This window comes from Vicia villosa, linkage group LG3, assembly GCF_029867415.1.
Source record: "Vicia villosa cultivar HV-30 ecotype Madison, WI linkage group LG3, Vvil1.0, whole genome shotgun sequence".
Lineage (NCBI taxonomy): Eukaryota > Viridiplantae > Streptophyta > Magnoliopsida > Fabales > Fabaceae > Vicia > Vicia villosa.
In genome coordinates, this window is record NC_081182.1 from 212,159,553 (window position 1) to 212,182,719 (window position 23,167).

General features: G+C 36.3%; 1 long non-coding RNA gene across 2 annotated transcripts; it reads right to left on the reverse strand.

Moving 5' to 3' along the window:
- Positions 1-3,749: 3,749 nt before the first annotated feature.
- On the reverse strand, positions 3,750-7,091 carry LOC131657297 (uncharacterized). Of its 2 annotated transcripts, none has more exons than XR_009300606.1 (7): positions 6,811-7,091; positions 6,533-6,710; positions 6,142-6,213; positions 5,922-6,007; positions 5,131-5,350; positions 4,787-4,895; positions 3,750-4,487 (listed from the first exon to the last, which is right to left on the reverse strand). It is a non-coding gene; the product is annotated as an uncharacterized LOC131657297 (long non-coding RNA). The 2 variants fall into 2 exon arrangements; XR_009300605.1 differs by having other exon boundaries at positions 3,753-4,487; positions 6,533-6,720; positions 6,811-7,090.
- Between the last annotated feature and the right edge of the window lie 16,076 nt (positions 7,092-23,167).

Genomic DNA, 23,167 nt, shown 5'->3' on the forward strand with positions numbered 1-23,167 from the left:
TTTAATTGACAACATACTTATCAGTTCTGTTGGAAAATAAACACAGACAGAAAATCAAAAATGTACTTCCGATTTTGTTCAAGTGTAAATCGAAAATATATCTCCGGTTATCTCGTGACCTGTTTTTAAATTCAAGAACAACATAATTTATGGAATAGGGCTTGAATAGAATAAACTTTACCTGAAATTTCAATTCCTTGAGCTCCTTTTGATATGATGAACCACAAAATTGAAGATTTTGAGTGAAAAAATGGATTGAGTAGGGAAGGGTTTTTGATAGGTTTAATGGAAAGTTGAAGAAATGATATGATCAAAAGGTGACCATGCTGGTTACTGTTTTGGTCTATATATAGTTGCCACAAAACCGAAAGTATACTTTCGATTATATATAAAATTACAAGGTGGTAGAATTTCCCGCTCTACTAACCGAATATATATTTCCAGTTCCAAACCGGAGATATATTTTGGATATGCTTCTTTATATTTTAAGGTGTCAAACTCACTTTGGCCTATTTGTTTAATTGTGGTGCTACTAGAAGTATAATTCCGGTTTTTACAGGGACATAATCGGAATTATACAGAGCCTTTCTAAAGAGTAAGGGGGTAGAATAAGAATTTTCCTTTTCTTAAAGCAATTTGAAGCCAATTCTTGCAAGAGTCCAAGCCTTTTTTAGAGCCAATTTTGAGCCAAACTTCTCATGTCACTTTGGGGACCACTTCATGCATTACACCATCACACGTTTTTTACAGTAACAATCTCCATTTCAAAATTCAAATTTCCAGCAAACAAAGTTTCAAATTTAATTTGAATCCAGTGTTGGCCTCTCCTTGCAGTCTGGGCCCAGTTTGTTTTTATTGGTATTTATGCTTTCATTCCGTTTTTTTAGTAATTCTTTTAAGACAATTTAAGTTGTATCCATTTGAGTTGATAAAAAGAAATTAATTGATTAACTTCATTTTAATTAGTTAAAATTTTCAATGAAAATTATTTATTTTAATTAATCGGTTGGATTAAGTTTTAATCGCTTATCCGTGATAATCAATTTTAATCGGTTACTCTCGCTAAAATGGTTGTCGCTTTTCTTGATTAATTCACATGATTTAATTAAATAAATTTGGTCTTTAAAAATAAACTTCTTTCAAAATAAATCGAAACCATTCAAAATACCCGCGCCTTTTTTCATGTTACATCTTTGTGTTGGTCTGTGACTTTGTTTGGTTCACATTTCTTATTATATCTTGTTCATTTTACTTCATTGTATCCCCATTCGACAAAATGTATTCTCTATCCCCAAGGCCTTGTAATATTTTTTACCGCTTTCCATTTACTCTTGTTTATTGCCTTGTGATTGTTAAATAAGATTAGGTGAGATTCAAAATGAACCACTTTCATAAAAAGAACCAAAACAAACTCGATCCAACGTTGAGCCACTTTCTTAACCCGTGAGTCGATTGGTTTCTCATTCCCATCTACCTTTTCACCCCCTTTCTCAAACCCTTGTAAGTCGATCGCTTTGTGCATCACCATTAACCTTCTCTATTCGCACATCTTTCATAATTATTCCTTCAACGCTTGACCCAACGTCAAGTCGTTATTCAATTTTTTTCCCAAAAAATAAGATTGAATGGACAAGCCGGAAGTAGCTCCCATCTCTTCCTTAATTAATTGAATATGAGTCTCTTGACTTGGTTTTTCGAATGATCACAATCCGATTAAAATACTTTTAAATAAATGAGGATAGTTTGACTCAATAAATGGCAAAACGAGCAAATGGGAAGTTTAGTTCCTACCACTCTCACGAGTATTTGATACTCACCTGCTCATAACGAGTTAAGACTAAACTCGCCTCATTATTTTCAATAAAAGAGTTAAATGGGTAGGATGGAATTTCAGTTCTAATAATCTTTCCCTAAGTATTGAATATGGATTGTAGAACTTAAATATTTCATACTCGTACTCTATAAAGTTGATCTCAAACTCATTCAAACCTTTTACCTCTTGGCTTTTTAATTCAAAACCTTTTCATAAATGAGAAACACTTAGTCTATTTCACGACGATACAAATAATGCTTCTACATGCGAAGATCAAACATTCCACTCGAATGTGATGATGGCCAAAATCTGTATGAATCCAGATTTAGTCATTCATTCTTGAAGTAATGCAAATGTTCAATTATCCATGTTCTGGGCAACAATGTTTTCCGTTTGAAAGCGATCAAGTATATCTCTCTAAAATCAACCAAACCACAAATATTTGCTATCCCGGACTACGAAGCTCTGATTTCTTCATTGCACTATGAAGATACGTATGCACAATATTTCGAAATCTTGGCGAGCACAAATATAAAAAACCTAAAAACCCTTTCTTTTTTCGCATAATAAGTAGAATATCGCAAACTATCACGCTAACACTCATTTGCAAAACAAATTAAACGGGTCTAGTTGAGTACAATTGATGTGAGGGGTGTTAATGCTTTCCCCTTGCATAACCGACTCCCAAACCTAAGATCTTTGTTTATTTTATTAGTAATGTTATAAAATTTATGTATTTAAGAAATTGAAATGGTAGATTATCTTCACTAACTGAGGGATAGTTCAAAAGGAGGAAATATTCATGTATAAATTGATAACATAAACTTTTTATTTTATTTTATTTTGACAAATATATAACTCTTTAATTTATTTTTAAGAGATTGAGTAAGAAATCATTTTTAAGAGATCAATTTATTAATTTACAACTCAATTTTATAATTTGAAAGACAAAAAAAATACTGATTCACTATCATACAAATTTGGTGTAAGAGAAAAAAAGTTCCAAGCAAATCGTTAGTTGGAGCAGTATCGGCACAAACACAATATTGTGAAGTGTGGAGACCGCGCCTGAGACATAATTCAGAGTAACTTCATAATCCCAACTCAATTTCTCTCAGGTACGCTTCCCTTTTCCCCTAACCCTATCATTTCTCTCTTCGTCAACATCATATTATCGCTTTCCTATCCATCTTTTTAGGGTTTCCATTATGATTCCCCTTTTAACTACCATATTTTGCAAGGAAAGAGTTCTGGGAGATTTTTTTTTGTGCGTCGGGTAATTTGAAGGCAAGAGTTCTCGGAATAGTAGTGGATTAGGGAAATTCAAGGCAAGATCTTGAGAAATTTTTTTGCACCCCTTATATTTTAGTACCTGGCACCCCCACATATTTTTATAATGGCAAAAATACCCTTGTCAAAAATAAACTAAAACGAGAGAACAAAAAATCCGATATGCTTTTTAATTACCTCAGTTTTTTTTTTGGAAATTTTAGCGGTGAAAAATTGAGACCGAGGCCATTGGATTGACCCATCTCGTATTTTAGTGAAATTCGCCACCACGCTTTATTGTTTCCAAGGGAAATGGGAAAAGAGCGAAATACAACCCAAAGAAGTTTTTAAAATCAAAACAAATAAAATAAACATAGATCTTAGGTTCGGGGGTTGGTTATGCAAGGGGAAGGTATTAACATCTCTCACATCTGTAGTACTCACCAGAAACCTTTTTGAAAATATATAATATTGTTTTTTTTGTGTTTTTGTTTTGTGAAATAGAGTGGGATGCTGAGAAAAGAGTTTTATTATGTTTGGCAAGACATCGCATCTTGTGCCTACATAAAGTTCAATTGAGAAATTTGCTCATCGAGATTTCCATGGGAATTCAATGGCACTGAATCCATTTTAAAATCCTCTAACTCCTAACCCTTTGTTGTTCACTACAAAAAAAAGGTCACCTGCCACGGACACAAAATCGCGGCTATATGCAAAATAACCGTTGTGTAACACTTTGGCCACAGAAAACTAACTGTGGGATATGCGGGCGTGGCCTAAAGTATAATCCATAGTTTTCTTTTTTGTGCCACGTTTTATGGACATCAGTGGCTTGTATAGGCCACGATTTAGGTATCTAGATTAAGGCCGCAATTTATCTTTCGCCTCGGTTTTAAATTGTGGCCAGATCGTAAGACCACAGTTCTCATTTAATGTATAACATACAATTTAGTTGCCTAGGTCTTGCCATGGTTTGTTTATGGCTACTAATTAAAACCGCGGTTAAGTATTACACACGGTTTTACACCATTCAAGTAGGCCACGGTTTGGAACTAACAGACCTAAATGTTGATCTAAACTTTATGATCAAAATATAAAATAAACAAGAATTGTATACATGTGTTGAAAACAAATTAGATAAAACACTTAACACCAACCATGTTTTATAAATACAATTCTAGCATTAGATTATGTGATCATGAAAGTATCATAAATGTACTTCTAGTGTGAAGACAAAACCAAATACAGAGCTACTAATAGTTTTACACCATTACTAATGAGTTCAAAGGTATAGTATATGGTTGCGGTTCAGTCTCAAACAGCCAGTGGAAACAGCTAGTGGGTACAACCTTCCCTAAATTGATTCTTTTCAAAGATCTCTTCATGGCCAAAGTGGGTTTATAACCTGCAATCACAAGGACATCGTTACATAATCTATCCAATCCAAACAGTTGCATAATATGCTCAGTTCAAAAGTAACAGGAGCAGCTAAAATTCATGCTTCTGTGAGCCAAGTACAATTTTAAAACCAATGACGCACCACACAAATCCATGCAGATTCAGAATGACCCAAAAGCATAACAGTCATCATCAAAACCAAACTTACATTTCAAAACCAACATGGACTTCGGTGTACCTAACGAGTTGAAGGCTCAGAATTCAAAGTCTTACGAACGGTGAAAATTATTGGCGAAAAGTAGTTACCTATAACACTATGAGCTGATTGAGAGCCTTGGAGAATTGCAGCTACTCTAAGATCACCAATTTTCACTTTATTGTTTGTACGCTTACTCGCTTATACTTCTTTCGGTATCTGCACATGTTCGAAAATTATCAATTACAGGAACTTGAGACGACCCAAATGAATTATTTCAACAAAACATAACAAAATTGAAAGCCTAATATACAGAAAGTTACTTTCTAAGTGATCCTGATGTGAACATTTCTGTAATGAAATTGAGCTTTTTTGCTTACAAGTAATGAAATAGCTATTACCATTCCTAAGAGATAATACAAAACTCATAAATTATAATTTGGTTCTTACTTACCAATCCAATCCATCCCATAATGGGTCACTAGTTAGCCCGTGCAAAACTGAAACAGTTGGTACAAAATCAACAACCAACACAACAAAGGTGAAACTGCATCCTAATCTTCCTGCATCCTCATCAGAACCTGCATCCTCATTTTCCTTCATCCTCATAAAAACCTGCATCCTCATCTTCCTCTGCGTCCCAAAGGAAACTCGCATACGCCGCTTGCACATGACTGACATGTCATCACATGAAAACACAAACAATTGTTAGAATGATTTTCTAACATCTAAGGTTGTTATTAATATAGAGATCACAATTGATAATGGTTTTATTTGGAGGTTCTCTTATGCATCAGGAAATATACCATTACAATAAATTAAAAATCATGAAAATAAAGACTGCCAGGACCACTTCACTATAAAAATGGCAGCAACTTAGAGGTTCCCTCAAACCAGAAGAAACTCAACAGAAAATGATTGAATTGAAGTACACATGCAGAATTCCACGTTCAAATGTGCACTTCAAATGTACACATGATTGCAGAATTCCATGCTGGAAATATAAACAGTTGTTAGAAATTAAATGAACAATATGTACCCTATCACTATCATTCAACATACTCTTAAAGTTAAGTTGGATAATAATGACTTTTTTAATTGCAAGCGAAAACCCATGGATTTTTATAGGGAAACCTTACGCTTTGATAATTGTAAATCCAACCTTACACAATAAATCATGTAGGGTGAAGGTTAACTACCCAGTAGAACATATACATGTGACAACAAACAAACTCAGAAGCATACCTACACCGTTGATCAGATGTTGCAGTCATTTGCATAATCTCCCCTGTTACAATATGTTCTAAAACTTTTGCCAACATAGAAACAACCTACATGCACAGAAACACAGTCCTTAAGCAGATGACTTGTGCATAAGTAGGCACCATCAGGGACCTAGATATATAATACATCTCTACAGTTATATTATAGGAACATATAAACATATATTACTAATTTACTGTACCTCTGTGTTCTTTAAAGAGGCCAAAGTGACACAAGCCCGGGAAAGAAAAAAATCTCCAGCCAATACTGGCAACTGCAACAAAAGTATACCCAAGAAAACCTCAAGCAAGTTACACCCACCATGATATCACAGTTTACATGTAAAAAGTAGTGAACAATTATGATCAACTGGAAAATAGTATGCAGGCAACAAAAAAAAACAACTTGATACACTACCTTATTTCCCATGACTGCTAAAACAAAGAGAACATAAGTAATCATTAAAATATAACAATTACAAGCAGGTGAAATCAGTGAACCTAACTACGGACATCAACGATCCAAGTAAACTATCCCATAGTAGAATTGAAGAGAATGCTTCACTTAAAACAATAACTTGATTGCAAAAATACCTTCCAGTTTGTTTCAACATATCAAGTATATTAGTTTGAAAAACATGATCAACAGCTTCAACACTAACACCAGTCCCACTCTACGGCATAGCAAACACATCAACAACGCGAACAATATACTCATCCACAAACTCTCCCAACATCAAACCCATAACCTCCATAGGAACACCAGCCCTTCCTATATTCAACTGAAAAATTAGGGTTTCGAAAATTAGGGCTATATGAAATTGAATGAACAGATTGAAAACATTATAGAAGAATTGAAGAAGAATGTATACCATGTTTGAGCATTTTGAGAACAGATCGACAATTAATGAATCATTTTGAGCCATTCGACGAGACTAGATCTGTTGGTGGAGGGAGGAAAGCGCCGCCGATGGGTGATACGAAGAGGTTTGCGAGTGGGCGTGAAGCTTTTTCGAGTTTCAATTGGAAAGTTATGGTTGAGACGAAGAAAATTGATTGGAGGGATTGTTTTACTGATGGAGAAGATGATGAGATCTTGATTCGGTTCTCTGCACCGATTCAAGATACGAAAAGAAAAATTAGGTCAGACGCATCTCACCGATATTTAGGTTTTCAATTTATTTATTTTTTAATTAAAAAAAATAGAAAAAGAAAATAAATAATGGGAGGGAAACTTAAAAAAAAAAAAGGGAAGTTTTAGCTGGGTGTATTTTTTTGGATTTGGACCACAGTTTGTAGTCAAAATTATAAGGCTGCGGTTTTCTTTTGCGGCTTAAAATATATGCAGTTGCATAACTGTGGCAAGTTGAAGGAAAGGCCACAATTTCTCACTCCGGATTAAATATTTTATAAAATAAATCTACGACTTGAAACCCCTGGCCAAATCATGTATGTGGCCACAGTTTCTAAGCTGTGGAAAATTTTAGCGTGGCCGTAGGCCAAAAATGTTGTAGTGGTTGGATCAATATCCAATTTTCCGATCAATGAAAACCCTAGATCTAACTTAGAAAATCCCTTTTGTATTACCAATTATTGTTACTTATTCATTGTTTAAGGATTTTAGAGAGAGAGAGAGAGAGAGAGAGAGAGAGAGAGAGAGAGAGAGAGAGAGAGAGAGAGAGAGAGAGAGAGAGAGAGAGAGAGAGAGAGAGAGAGAGAGAGAGAGAGATAGAGGGAGAGAGATGAAAAGGTGGTGGTGATGGAGAAACCAAAGTGTTGGAGGGTAAGGGGAAAAATCATATTAACTTTTTTTTACAGAATATTCACTTAAAAAATTTACATATTGTATTCACTTAATTAGTTACTAGGATTAATATTTTTGGTTATAAAATTAAAAAAATTTCAGTCCATATATACATTTACACCCGTTTTAAATTAAACAAGAGTAATAGAGATTTGATTATAATAATATTTTAAATTTACACCCATTTTTAAAAATAGGGTGTCTATTGTCATTTGCTAATACTTAAAATGACACTTTATTTACAAAATTGTCACTGTTTTTTATATAACGAGCGTAAATTTTAAAATTATATTATTAAATTTGCATTAGTGAGACAGCTGGAAAACGTGCACATAGAGTAGCAGCCTTGTTCTGCAGACAAGGGACAATTGTTTCACACATGTTGGGACATATGTTCACACATGTGTACATCTTCGTAGAAACAACTTGAACAAACCATGTTGTTTTGCATAATCCAACCAATTCAAAAGGAACAATAACATTCTCTGAGATATCATAGTCCCCAAAAATATTCTTTCAATATTAAGGAAGATCATATAGCCATAAAAATTATCACTACTCCTAATTAAAGGGTGTATTCATAAAGGATATTGTTTAATCTTAGAAACACACATGAACAACTAAATGTGAAATCATTGACAAAATTTAGAGTCTTGTTTAGTTTGAGCAAAATATTTTGTAAACTAATCAAGATATTATTTAAGCCAAAAAATGTATATTGAGATGATAGGATCATTGGAACAATACATCTTTGTTTCTTAACAATTATCATTTAACCCTGTATGTGCAATAAAAATCACAACAACTAATACCACTCTTGAAAGTGTTAAGCAAAAGTAGGAATGTTTTAGCGTATCATGTGGTCAAGCCGAAGAGTGTAACGCACCGAATAATTCGATTAATTATTTAATTAATTGTTTTTGAAATAGTGGATGAATTATGAAGTGAATGTGAAATATTGGACTTTAAATTACCTCATTGGAATTAATCATTTAATTACTGGTGGTGAAATAATGAAGTAATTATTTAGTTGAGATTGTTTCGGTGATTGACAGTAGAAATGTGGGGGTGTAAGTTAAGTCCAATTGAAATTGTGGAGTTAAGCCCAAAAGAAATAATAAAAGGTGTGATATTTGGTTATAGTAGAAATTAGGTTAATTAGAAGTGGCAGAGAAGTGAAAGAATTGGAGAACGTGGTGGCCGTGAGAAAGTGTAGAGAAAGAGGAAAAAGAAATAGGCGAAGACCGGAAGCTAGGAAATTCGACCAGAAATTATAGAGCGGTCTCCAATCCAAGGTAAGGGTGAGGTTCAAACTCTATAATCGGGATTATGATGAATGATATGTGGGATTTTAGGTGTTGAAATTTCTATGGTGTTTGATGTTGTTGTTGTCTGTGTTAATGTTGTTTATTGCGATGTTTTTCAGTAATCGATAAGAAAATTGGTTCTGCTCTTTCAATTGAAATGTTGTTGTAAAAAAATATAATGTGTTAGTGTGGATTTTAGTCTAAACCGATGTTTCTAAGATACTGATTGTTATATAAATGGATCGATGGAATTATAGTTGAAATTGGATTCGGGGAAGAAGAAGAAAAGAGAGATTCTGGGAAGAATTAAGAAGTGGTGGCGGGGCCACAAGAACTTGGTGTGGCCGTCCCATATGCTAATTAAAAAGGGGGATAGGCGCCTGTTGCACCCCAAAATTTGCCCATATTTATTTCTAACTGGCTTAGGCTTTACATTTCATTTGCATCCGTCATCAGGCCATCTAACATTCACACATTCATTAATCAAATAACTTTGTATTGGATCAAGGATATTGAAAGCTACGGTTTTATACGGTCGTTCATGGTGGATTTCTTTCTCCTAAGGCTACAAGGTTTTCCTCTATGAAGATTCCCCAAAAATCAAGAAAACAATAAAGAGTTTCTTATATGTGGCATACGCAATCATTAATTCACCGAGATTTATTGGGTTTTCTTGTTGTGCTTCAACTCTTGTATTCTTAAAGGATCCCTCAAGGTAGTTATGATGCAAGAACCGTGGTTTATGGAGTAGTGGATCCATCTGTCTTTTAATACATAAAGTGTAACACCCTTCTAAACCCCGCGGAAATTAATAAAATAATTCAGAGTAAAACATGAAAACAAGGGTGCCACAATTCAATTTAAAACAATAATCATAAATCAATTGTCATGCTTCACTTAGGGGAAAATCATCCATTTAACAAAATCATGTTTCTATACAGCGGAACATTAATCAACAGATAAGCATAACATCATCTATGCAATATCTCACAAACTTACTCCAATAACAACAAAATAGAGTATCATCATCAACTCTAAACTAGCGTTCCCCCAGTGTTACAATATCAGAGCATGACACCGACACTATACTTAAACAAACTGGCCTATGAGCTATCCTCACCAAAGCCAAAAGCCGCTACTCGCCAATCTGAAATCATCAAAGTAAGGGTGAGTCTCATTCACAATTAACAAATGTTATCGAATCATAAACAATAACACATCATAGTCACATTATTCATCCAATTTCATTATATTCAGATTGTCATGAAGTACTCATCAACACACAACAACAGATAGAATACATTACCAAGAGGCAACACCATAATTCATCCAATCAAATCATAACCATTACACAACCATCACATATTATAACATTGGACAATCTTCCATTCATGTTATAATAACACAAGTAACCTAATGCAAATGCAACTATATGCATGTGGTACCAAAATTTGGGATAACCCAACTCACCGATCCACCATCGTCAAGGATACGGCAACACCCACTCACTAATTCCACACAATGGGAATTAGCTACCACTGATCCACCATCGTCAAGGATCAGCCACATAATGATTATGAATGCATGTATCAACCATAACATGCTCATCACCCACATAAATCAACCAAATGTCATAATCACTAACCACCACAATAATCAATAGCCACACACAGTTATGCTATTTCTCAACCATAATAAAATACATATTTTACATCAACAATATATGTATAACAAACACCAATTACAACCACAACATCATAACCGGTAAATCATTCATCATACAGTGCAACAACAATAACACCCCTCACAATCGTGTACCAAGTACAACAAGCAACTCATCAACGACAAAGTATTTACCTCATCATTCCTCAAAACACATGATAACCATATTTACCATGAACAACACCCATTTGCACAATTAACAGAAGCAACCACATTATCACAACATACATCATTGCACATATTCAATTATGCACACAACAACCATTGCACCTCATCAGCTATGCAAAACCAGAATAAACCACATTTGAAGAAAATGATACTTTTTAAAATAAAATCAAGTTGTTATTGTTTTATTCATTTCATATGGTAGAACATTCAATTTAAGGAACAACGTCCAAAACGGCGTCTAAAACGGACTCACGGTTTGAAAGTTACACATCTTTACATTTTGCAAAGAAAACAATTATCGCTACAGCACGCGGCGCCACCCACAGTCCGCGGCGCGTAACGAATAGAAAACACGCCTTCGCGGCGCAAACACAGGTTCGCGGCGCGGAACGAGAAAATCACTCCGCCTTCGCGGCGCGCACCCACCTTCGCGGCGCGAACTGGCAAAAACCAGAGATCTCGCATCGATTGACAGCATTACGGGATTTACCCCAAAATCCCCAAAAACCAAACCAAGTTATGTCATGAACCTCAAATACCACCATATCAGCGACATACATGTTATAATATAACACACAAGGAGGATCATTCAATCATCATAACAATCATATAATCATACAATTCATCAAATCATACAATTCCCTCAAAATAATCCCAAAACCCCAATCCATCATATAACCAATTGACACAAACAATGCATCTAAATCAGTCCTATTATCTATAATACGATAAAAGATATTAACCGGAAGAGTCCCCCCTTACCTTAGCCAAGAATCTGGACTTTTTCCCTTCTTCCCCATCAAACCCGTAAGCCTCTTTTCTTCACTTTCAGCAAGAATCTCCAATCTTTAAACCCGCTTTTCTCCCTCATAGAGAACCTCCCTGACACGAATTAATATATCAAATCGAAGGAAATTTCGTGTAGAATCCGAATCTTCAAGAATTACCTGATTTGGAGTTACGAGCAGAAAGTTATGACCCATTTTGTGAGGGCTGCATCATGAATACGAAAATGCTCTTGTCCATGACTTCTCCATCTCTCCATGTTAGGTTTTTCTCTTCTATTTCTCAAATTCTTCTTATTTTCTTATTTTATGAAAACATAAAATAATTAGTAATGGGCTTACTCCCTTAGCACCCCCATACTACTAATCTCACCATTCTAGCCCAATGGCCCTTAATCCATAATTTTCCAATAATTCAACAAAATACCAAATAATTCTAAATAATAATTTAATTTCCGATTAAATTAAAATTAGAAAATATGGGGTGTTACAACTCTCCCCCACTAAAAGAGTTTTCGTCCTCGAAAACATACCTCAAGTAACCAGCTCGTATAAGAGTCCTTCACCTGAGTCTCCAGCTCTCAATTAACATTACCATCAGTCAATCCCCAAAAATCCATCTGACATAACCAACAGGAAACATGTTTCATACATTCAAATCCCAGTTCTTGCGTCGCATTTGACTATCCAAAAGTATACCACTCGCTATAGCTCCAAAAAGGTTAACAACAACTGAACATTGAGGTACAACCTATACAATACGCTCAACAACCGAGTAATACAATGACACAATCTATAGTATGATCACACTGATCAACACTGCAGTAATGCATACCATCTACCAAACATACCAACCTTAGACATACTCTTCTATCTGAGCGATAAAATAATACTTACACTTTTCACCAACCGCTTCCTTCAAGAAACTCAATACTCATATTCCTATACCATTGAATTCCAATTATCTGACTCCTCTTAAATCACACCAGTAATTATCCAACACGTTACATTCCGCTTTTTCCCCACTACTCTGACTACTCATCACAATCATCTATATCAATTAGATTTCTGAGTTTTACCCGATTCCGACTCTCTTTACTCATTCGTTTCAAGAATCATTCTTCATCATTCATGGTACTAATCTACCACTTAGCAATCCTTACTCGCATCCAACGAAAACCAATTCCTGATTTACTTCCTCTATTTAAACATCCTAACCATCAGAACAAGTACACACTCATCAGCCTCAATATACCATCGCTTACAAAATAGCTCAACTAAGTCACGCTCTCTACTAAGAATCAAATCAACTCCGTCCTTCCTAGAGTGTAATTCCTCATTATATCTGGAATTTACAATATCGCCTCAATAACAGCACAAAATTATTACAGCATCATATATTATCAATCCTTCGTTTTAATTTCGCCGAATACATACTCGTTAACTACGTACAACCGTAATGACATATTCTTCGTCTCGGAAATTATTCAAAAGAGTTATAATTCTTCGACACGACATCCTTACATCCACTGGATTCTAAATCCAACATATAGATCAATACATATTCTCTATGTAGGCTTCCGACATATTAATTCCTTACTTCCCGCGAGTAGTACTCATAACACTACTCCACATCACACTTTCGCTGCGCGACTCTGATTACCCATCTTAAGTAATCGCCCAATATGTCGCACTCTTCCACATTAATTCCTTCATAATTTCACACAACATGGTGAGTGATTATTCTCATGGCTTAGTATTCATCACTTTTTAAACCATTAAGGTAACAAAACAAGTTCATCCCATCTATATGATTCCGCCTACTATCAACAAGAGATTAAGGGTGATCAAGTCCTCAATTTGTCAATATTAGTTGAAAATCATATTTAAGCATAAACCGTCGTTACTACATAATAGTGTCCATTTCCGAGTTTGCACCCAAACTCATTAACATCGTCATAGTTCAATAATCCACTACGGTGTCCTTTCTTCTAGAATATTCTTCCGAAGCTCAAAACATCAGTTACACAAATCCAATCACTCAACCTCATTATATTATTCCCGTCGATTCTGAATTCACCGCCTTTACCTTGGTAATTCAAAGTCAACCTATCGATCAACTCAACATCATCTTTCTGACCTTCTCTAACCTCGTTAAGAATACCACTAGTCATCTTCTAGCATACTCAATCTAACACTATTAGGATCACCTTCACATACCAACTCAAGTCTCTAAATTGTCCAATTAAATCCACTCATTCATCAACAACATGTTCTACTCCACGTCGTTTCAAACAATCGCGGTAGTAGGCATTCTTATTCACAAGTTTCACGCTTCTATAACCGACTTCAGAACCTCTCCTCATAGGGTCACTCTACCGTATTTATAACTCTTCCATAAATTAGAACACAATCCCTCCTCCTCGTAGGTTCAAACGGCACATTAATCCGACACTCGGATCCCAAGATATGAATTTTCCAATCATTGTCCGAAAATGCAACACTGACATCATGCAGCGACACTCTATACGATATATCCAAAACTCCTCAATTGGTAAATTCAATTCTTAAAATTACTTCTCAAAAAAACCTTCCAAGTATTCCTTCGATCCATTCAACACTGACACTGACATCCCGTGCAGTACCAATAAACAAGTCTAGTTATAAGAACAAGAGTAACCGTAACTTCGCCTCCTTCCAACGTCATCCTGTCACAATTAATTATGTTACAGCTGCTGCAACCATTTTTATAACAAAGTTCATCTCGTTAGCTTTCCGACGCTTCAAACGGAACTCAATTCGGATGTCCAGAACTCCAGTTATGAATTTTCGAAGTTCCGCAGCTATTTAGCAATTTTCCTGCGTTTTGCTTACGAAAATCTCTCTCCAAAACTCATTCTCTTCAACTCTATCACATTCCAAACATCATTATAACTTGAGCAACACTTCCCATCGCCGAAGCGCAATTTCTAGAACATTACTACATCAATCCTCTTCGCAAACTTGCAGCTGAACCTCTTCTGAGTCGTAAGGCTACTCAACTGACAGCTTCGCAGCACACCAGCAGAGCTGATACATTGCAACTTTCCAATTTCCTTCTCTTACAATAACTGTCAATTACCTCTAATCATATTCCTTCAAGATTTTCCAACTCAATTCCCAGTGAAGTCTTAATTCCAAGTCACCTTCAATTCGGAAAACAACAAACTCCGACAACGCTCGCACTGTTGCCAACAACAGCCTACTGAATCAATCTCCTTGCAACTGAAACATAACCGAGAAGCGAAGCTTCTCCCCCACTTGTTTCAATCCAACACCTGCAACAAACAACCAAGTACCGACAGTGATTCACTCACATGTCGCGTACCAAGGAATAAAATGCCGACAATATACAACTGTCGCGCAACTCAACTGACTCAACAATTGGCCGGACGGACCAACCAGGCTCTGATACCACTATTGTAACACCCTTCTAAACCCCGCGGAAATTAATAAAATAATTCAGAGTAAAACATGAAAACAAGGGTGCCACAATTCAATTTAAAACAATAATCATAAATCAATTGTCATGCTTCACTTAGGGGAAAATCATCCATTTAACAAAATCATGTTTCTATACAGCGGAACATTAATCAACAGATAAGCATAACATCATCTATGCAATATCTCACAAACTTACTCCAATAACAACAAAATAGAGTATCATCATCAACTCTAAACTAGCGTTCCCCCAGTGTTACAATATCAGAGCATGACACCGACACTATACTTAAACAAACTGGCCTATGAGCTATCCTCACCAAAGCCAAAAGCCGCTACTCGCCAATCTGAAATCATCAAAGTAAGGGTGAGTCTCATTCACAATTAACAAATGTTATCGAATCATAAACAATAACACATCATAGTCACATTATTCATCCAATTTCATTATATTCAGATTGTCATGAAGTACTCATCAACACACAACAACAGATAGAATACATTACCAAGAGGCAACACCATAATTCATCCAATCAAATCATAACCATTACACAACCATCACATATTATAACATTGGACAATCTTCCATTCATGTTATAATAACACAAGTAACCTAATGCAAATGCAACTATATGCATGTGGTACCAAAATTTGGGATAACCCAACTCACCGATCCACCATCGTCAAGGATACGGCAACACCCACTCACTAATTCCACACAATGGGAATTAGCTACCACTGATCCACCATCGTCAAGGATCAGCCACATAATGATTATGAATGCATGTATCAACCATAACATGCTCATCACCCACATAAATCAACCAAATGTCATAATCACTAACCACCACAATAATCAATAGCCACACACAGTTATGCTATTTCTCAACCATAATAAAATACATATTTTACATCAACAATATATGTATAACAAACACCAATTACAACCACAACATCATAACCGGTAAATCATTCATCATACAGTGCAACAACAATAACACCCCTCACAATCGTGTACCAAGTACAACAAGCAACTCATCAACGACAAAGTATTTACCTCATCATTCCTCAAAACACATGATAACCATATTTACCATGAACAACACCCATTTGCACAATTAACAGAAGCAACCACATTATCACAACATACATCATTGCACATATTCAATTATGCACACAACAACCATTGCACCTCATCAGCTATGCAAAACCAGAATAAACCACATTTGAAGAAAATGATACTTTTTAAAATAAAATCAAGTTGTTATTGTTTTATTCATTTCATATGGTAGAACATTCAATTTAAGGAACAACGTCCAAAACGGCGTCTAAAACGGACTCACGGTTTGAAAGTTACACATCTTTACATTTTGCAAAGAAAACAATTATCGCTACAGCACGCGGCGCCACCCACAGTCCGCGGCGCGTAACGAATAGAAAACACGCCTTCGCGGCGCAAACACAGGTTCGCGGCGCGGAACGAGAAAATCACTCCGCCTTCGCGGCGCGCACCCACCTTCGCGGCGCGAACTGGCAAAAACCAGAGATCTCGCATCGATTGACAGCATTACGGGATTTACCCCAAAATCCCCAAAAACCAAACCAAGTTATGTCATGAACCTCAAATACCACCATATCAGCGACATACATGTTATAATATAACACACAAGGAGGATCATTCAATCATCATAACAATCATATAATCATACAATTCATCAAATCATACAATTCCCTCAAAATAATCCCAAAACCCCAATCCATCATATAACCAATTGACACAAACAATGCATCTAAATCAGTCCTATTATCTATAATACGATAAAAGATATTAACCGGAAGAGTCCCCCCTTACCTTAGCCAAGAATCTGGACTTTTTCCCTTCTTCCCCATCAAACCCGTAAGCCTCTTTTCTTCACTTTCAGCAAGAATCTCCAATCTTTAAACCCGCTTTTCTCCCTCATAGAGAACCTCCCTGACACGAATTAATATATCAAATCGAAGGAAATTTCGTGTAGAATCCGAATCTTCAAGAATTACCTGATTTGGAGTTACGAGCAGAAAGTTATGACCCATTTTGTGAGGGCTGCATCATGAATACGAAAATGCTCTTGTCCATGACTTCTCCATCTCTCCATGTTAGGTTTTTCTCTTCTATTTCTCAAATTCTTCTTATTTTCTTATTTTATGAAAACATAAAATAATTAGTAATGGGCTTACTCCCTTAGCACCCCCATACTACTAATCTCACCATTCTAGCCCAATGGCCCTTAATCCATAATTTTCCAATAATTCAACAAAATACCAAATAATTCTAAATAATAATTTAATTTCCGATTAAATTAAAATTAGAAAATATGGGGTGTTACATAAAGCCCATATCCCGTATGACATGACAGTTCCAAAGACTGGGGCATTATTCTTCCTAATATTGGTTGCTTGACTCACATTTAGATTAAAGGATTTGAATTGAGTCAGAATTTATCGAAGAGGCGAAGTGATTTGGTTTTTGTCCATTAAGGGTCGAAGTGGATTTGAGTTAGAAAGATAAATAACAAGGAACCAAAGTTCTTAAATTGGGTGCAAGTTCTCGAAAAAAAAAAGAAGAATGATTTGTGTATTAGAAAATGTGTCTTCAAGATAAAAAAATATCAAGATTCTAATGGTGTTTTGAGTTCCATTCAACATCATCAAATCCATTCAAAAGTACAAAAGAGATGTAGTTCAAATTCAATGTCATCCGACTTTGGTCTCGAATTGGGCTATCATTCAAGGTTCTTTACAAAAAGAGAAGTATCAAATTGCAATCTTCAGGGAGCTTCTACAATATTCAGTCCAATCCATTACAAGAAAAAGAGGTCTGCATCACTTACATTTTCAAGCCCAAAGATTATTACATTCAAAATTACAAAAAACTGTTTGACTACAGACTAAAGTCTTTACACCATCCTGAAGCTTATTTCCAACAAGCCTTCAATACCACATGTTCCTATTCTGCTCTTAGTTTGCCTTGAACAATATGCGTCAAAACGATGCGGGCTGAGCATGTGAATTTCATTTGAACCATGACTGCCTGGAAAGATAAAAAGAACCTGCAAGTACCATTACACAGTTAGTTATCATAAGCGCCAACAGCAGCCACATTCAAGGAAGGAAAAGCATGATTTTTGTTATACAATAGTGCGCAACTGAGGATGTGTATAGAAGTCCATCTACATGTATGTACCAGCAGCCCCTGCATCAAAATTCAGAAGAAAAGCTCAACACATAACCAGCCTAAACTAACTCTTTCAAACTCTAACAGAAAACAGAATCCAACAGTTCACTAATTCTTCTTGACAACCTCCAAAAAATCAGTTACAAGACTAACCAACATTCAGTCATAACTAACCCAACTGTCAAACATAACTACTTAACAGAGTTCCTAACTAACTTTCTAATCACAATAACAGAATCATAACCTCTTCTAACTACCTTCTAACAGCTAACAGTTTTCAACCAATTGCTAACAGAAATAACTGAATCAAAACAGAAAAATGAGAGGGAGAATTCAACCTGGATGCTTCTATAAAATCAGGACCTCCACCTTCATTCAGGCTCTCAACCATTTTTCACCACCACTTTCCTCTCCATTCTCTCAGAATCGTCACTCTTCATTCTCATCTTCTTCATTCTTCACTCATCATCATCATCTTCTCCACACACCATTCATCCACCATTTTCACTCTTCAAAACTTCATCTTCTACCTCCTTCAATCTCTCTCCAGTCTCTCTGAACTCTCTTTGCTTCACCATATCATCACCGACACCTTCACTCATCTTCTTCACATCTTCACAACCTTCAATCCTTCACTCTGAATGCTCTCTCTAAACCTTTCTCCAATCTTCACAACAACAAAAATCCATAACAAACTCTGAACGAAAATTTCATCTCGGAAAGCCTCTCCATCGCAAAATCATCGCTGAATCTTCTCCAACCATAACTCAATCACATCTTCATCAAGCCTTCAACACTTCGCCAATCTTCATCGACCTTCCTCATCAATCCCCAGCAGAAAATCTAACAAAAACCAGAAGAAAAAGAGTCATAACCGAGTACAACTTCGATTCAATCGTCATCACTGAGTCCTTCATCGCTACAACAATCAAAGAACAACATCATCACGTTGCGATAGAAAATTCAGCAACACTTAAAGAATCGAAAGGAAATCTCGAAGAAGAGAGGAAGAATCGAAGTAGAGGGATAAGGAACCCGCGAAAAGAGGAATTTAAAGAATCAAAGCTCACCTGAAGGAACTCTCTGCTCGGTGCGTTTATTTCGCTCGAGTTCGCACCAGAAGCTCCATCGTTTCCGTTCGATCTTCATACTAGGTAAATCGATCCTCTCCTTCTTTTAGCTTATCATATCCGTTTGCTTTCGTTTGGAATCTGATGTGAGAACGCGAATCGAGATGAGGGAAACGCAAGGGATGAAGTATTGTTGTTGTTTGAATCAAGGTCGCTCGGAGAAGAGGATTTCTCCGGCGCCGTCGCGTTTCGCGATTGAGGAAGACGAGAATAAGGGTGAGAGAGGGATTGGGAACGTCACAACACAACCCTAATTTCCTTTTTTAATTAATTAGTTTTCCTTTAATAATAAATTGATTAAAATTCTGAAAAATAATAAAAATTGGATCAATAATCTGGATGTGGATCATTACCACCTTGGGCCATACGAATTGCTGTATCTACCCCCTGTGGCCCATTACGCCATTTTTTGGCTAAAAAATCTGAACAATAAAATTCTGCTTGGGCTTCAATCCCTTGGGCCCTGCGCCCTTGCTTTGCTCACCATCACTTTTAACATACACCCCCTGACTCCATTGTTTTTCTTTTTAGAATTTAAAGGTTTTTTGACATAGTTTTGCTCTAATTTTTTTAGGTAATAAAATCATCTTTTTTTTGTTAGTTTTTAGGTAATTGTTCACATAAAGAAATTCATAAAAATAGTAGATTTGAGGTTAGTCTTGACATTAAAAAAACTCATAAAAATAGTAATATTTTTTTAGTCTAATTTTGTACTAATACTTGAATTGCTTCTCTTATGCTTTTGTATCATTTTCATGCTATTTTTGTATAATTGTTGTGTGATTTTGTTACTTGTTTTTGGCCATATTTTTGGCCTACTTTGTTAATACCATTTTAATGCTCCCTTTAGAATTTAGTCACCATGTTAGACTTTAGAATTAGAATTACAATAACACTAGGTTTAGAAATTAGGCTAGTCCCCCTTCTTTCATTCTCTTTTCTTTTCAACTTTAAAACACTAATAAATAAAGATGCGAATCACATTAAGAAAGTGATAGAGAAATGAGTGGGATTCATTCCCTAATCTGTTTCTCAATCACTTAGTGGCATAGAAATGAGTGGGATTTATTCCCTAATCTGTTTCTCGGTCACTACTTAATGGGAGAGAAATGAGTGGGATTCATTCCCTAATCTGTTTCTCAAACATTAATTAATGGGATAGAAATGAGTGGGATTCATTCCCTAATCTGTTTCTTGAACATTATATAATGGGATAGAAGTGAGTGGGATTCATTCCCTAATCTGCTTCTCGATCATTATACATTTTTATGTGATTCTAATCGCAAAGTAAATTCCCTTAAAAAATACCCAACCAAAAACATTTAAAACACTTAATAAAGGCTCGAATTAAAACAAAGTGACGAAGTGGTGCGAAACCTTGTATTGGGTTTTGTTCATCATGTAGTTACATAAAAAACACAAACCCAAGTTCATTCTTTTGCCTTGTTAGGCGCTTAAGAACAAGTTAAGTCCTTTCCAAAAGTAGGCGTATAAGTCTCCAAAGGTCGAGCATCGTGGATTGTGACCTTAACCGCTGTTCAACTAAAAAATACAAAACAAATGGAAACTATGGAGCCGAACTACGGTAGCTCTGATTCCTTGTAAGGGATACGTAGGCATTGGGTCGCGGGGCCTAAGCGAGCACACTTGTAAATAATTCCTTCTTTTCCCCGTATTTCTTTTGCATGCATTTGCATTTAGGTTTAGACATAGATACACCCTTTAGATAGAAACAAACATAGGTGGATACCATCGAGTACGATGGGCGTGAGGGGTGCTAGCACCTTCCCCTTGCGTAACCGACTCCCGTGCCCTGTTCTCTGGTCGAAAGACCTTGTTCTTATTCCGAGTTAGGTTTCTGATATTCCTTTCCCGCGATGGGATAAATATATTGGTGGCGACTCTGATTCCATTTTTCGCGGTAGCGACAGCTGGCGACTCTGCTGGGGATGTTGATAGACCTGTTGCTGGTCCATCCTTAGTGAGTCGATCCTAGCCTGCGTTTGTTTGTTTATTTACTGGGTGTTTATTTGTTTTTATGTCCATACCTTGTATATATGTTTACATGTTTACTTTTCTGCTTGCATATCATGCATATGGATTATATTCTGTGTTCCTTGGGGTCTTCTGTTCTGTTTTGCAGGTTGGGTGGGTTGTTCTATGAGGTAAAAGGCCCAATACCCAGGCCAGAGTTAACACATAGGATACCTAGGATAGAGTGGATAGTCATGACGCCAACAGAATGTCAGGTTCTGTTGATTGCGATCATGAGACCCACGACCAGCTGAGACTCGAATGGGATACCGTTGTTGGCATGTATTTGCAACAATGATGGTGTTTCAGGAGAGTTGTTAACGCTGGAGACCTTTTGACCTACCTTGACCTAGATTTACCTGTGAGTGGGGAGGGATATACATGACAGGTACCGTTGGTGACTATTCTATTCTGTTGGTGACTATTGGTTCTCCTGGTATTCAAAAGGGTGTCGGACCTTTGATCTCATGACATCTGACCTACATCAGTTATTCAGAGGATTGTACAGTGGTTACTCGGATTATATGGACCTTGATCCCATGCTTTTGCATTGCATAACATCATTACTTTATCCACTTCATTTGTGGGGGATTCTAAAGTCTATTTCCAAAAAAAAAAAGATGAAAAAAGTAAAAAAAAATAAAAGATGGAAAAGAAAAAGAAAAGATACTATATGCAACAAAAAAAAAGAATAAAAGAGAAACAAAAGTTGATGAAAAGACTTTAGGATCCCTTAGAAATGAAACATGCATTCACACTATCATGCATTTCATGGTTCTATCAGAAGCTTATGGGGGCCCTTTGTATTCAGATTTTGACATCAACAACAAATTGACTTCTCACCGCTACGTGCTTGAAGATTAATGATGGAACAACTCCGTGAGGACTTAACTCAGATGAGGACAGAAATGGGGATTAACCTGAATCAGTGTATGGGGGCCATTCAAGCCCTTGCTTTTAGACATGAAGAGTTGCGACAGGTTCTTCCGAGGCCGAATGTAGATGTTAATCTCAACCCAGGAGAAGGTCTTGTAAATCATAATGTTAGAAATACTGTTGAGATTCCAATTCCTGCTAAGGAGACTTCGCATCATGAGAATAATTCTGAACTTGAAGCCTTCAGGTTCCCGATTGACGAGTTTGACAAAAGGTTCCACCTCTTGGATGAAAGGTTGAAAGCCATGGAAGGTCGTGGCTCTATTAATTTAGACGCTGTTGGTTTGTGCCTAGTGCCTGGTATTAAGATTCCTGCTAAGTTCAAAGCTCCCAACTTCGAGAAGTACAAGGGTATCACGTGTCCGATAGCTCATGTCAAGGCATTTTGCAACAAAATGGCTCCTTATGCGGAGAATGACAAGTTGTTAATGCATTTCTTTCAAGATAGCCTCAGTGGTACATCTCTTGAGTGGTATAACCAACTCGAAAGAACCGATGTCCGAACTTGGAAAGAACTAGCAGAAGCCTTTGTCAAGCGTTACAAGCACAACAGTAACATGGCTCCGACCAGAATGCAACTCCAAGCTTTGACTCAGAAAACTGACGAATCGTTCAGAGAATATGCCCGAAGATGGAGAGAATTAGCTGC